The sequence below is a fragment of the Echinops telfairi genome, unplaced genomic scaffold (genome assembly GCF_000313985.2).
Source record: "Echinops telfairi isolate 266 unplaced genomic scaffold, ASM31398v2 ScPeMD7_7457;HRSCAF=8495, whole genome shotgun sequence".
Taxonomy (NCBI): Eukaryota; Metazoa; Chordata; class Mammalia; order Afrosoricida; family Tenrecidae; genus Echinops; species Echinops telfairi.
The window spans coordinates 44,117,388-44,118,577 of NW_022111357.1; positions in this window are offsets into that span (position 1 = coordinate 44,117,388).

The following is a 1,190-nucleotide window of genomic DNA, read 5'->3' on the forward strand; positions in this document are numbered from 1 at the left end:
CTGTGAACTCTGTTATTTCCCATTTGTTTATGGTACTTTGTAAGTTTTCCCAGAGCTTCAAATTTGTGCCTTCCGTGGAGGGAAGGAGGGGAGGATTCCTACTCCTCCTCCCCCCTTCTCCGGGAGGAGGACTTCTATGTCTCCCCTTGCTCCCCCTTTTCTCTGGGATGGGGTCCCCCTCTCCTCCCTCCCCTCCTTTGGGTGGAGGGGTTCTCATTCTGGGAGGGGCTCCTGTTCTTTAGGAGGGGGGCTTACACCTCTGGTTTGGGGGCTCCCATCCTCCTCCCCTCCCCTTTCTCTGGGTGGGGTGGGAGCTCTCAGGAGTTGTATAACTTGGGGTCTGGTTTCAGGAAGGCCAGGCTCAGCTGGCCCTGGAGGCTGGAGGCCCAGCCTGGAAGGGAGGGGGCTGCTCCTGAGCCAGGTCTCCCCAGCAGCTGTGCTCTCCTAGCAGTCCCCTTCCCACCCCCAAGCCCAGGACCCTATGGGGCAGGTGCTACTCTGTCTCTACTTCCCAGATGGAGGGAGAGGGAAGGACCTGCCACAGCTAACTGGTGGAGGGGGCAGAGCCTCCCAGTCTGGGGGGATTGAGAGGGGTGGAGGCGGAGGGCAGGGGGCCTGGTCAGAGGCAGCAAAGACTCTGTAGGGGTCCCTGCTTGAGCCGCCTTTTTGTGGGTAGAAGGAGGGTGGACCAGGCCCAGTCCGCCTTTTTGTGGGTAGAAGGAGGGTGGACCAGGCCCAGTCCGGGCAGCCTGCTGACCTGAGAATGCTACGGCCCCTTTCCAGGATCTGGGTCTGAGGCTGGGGCCCCACCCCAGAGGTGGACAGGGGCGGCCTCACCACAGAGGCCAGTCCTGCAGGAATCCCGCAGGTCTCCTGCCCCTCCACCCATAGGACCTGAGCCAGAGGCAGGGGGTGGGCAGCCCACCTCGGACACTCCCCCCACCCACTCCGCCCCGCCGGGCCAGCTGAAGCTGGGGGAGGCTGAGAGTATGGGGCGGAGTCAGAGGGGTGTCTGGCCCCAGTTGTCCGGGCCCAGGGCTCCGTGATGTCAGAGCGGGTGCTGAAGAGGGGGCGGGGCGGGCTGTTTTTCTGGAGTTCGAGCCGGAAGAGACAAAGCCAAGCCAGGGAGGCTGCAGCGCCATGGAGCCACTGTCCCGAGTCCTGCTCTGGAAACTTGTGCTGTTGCAGGG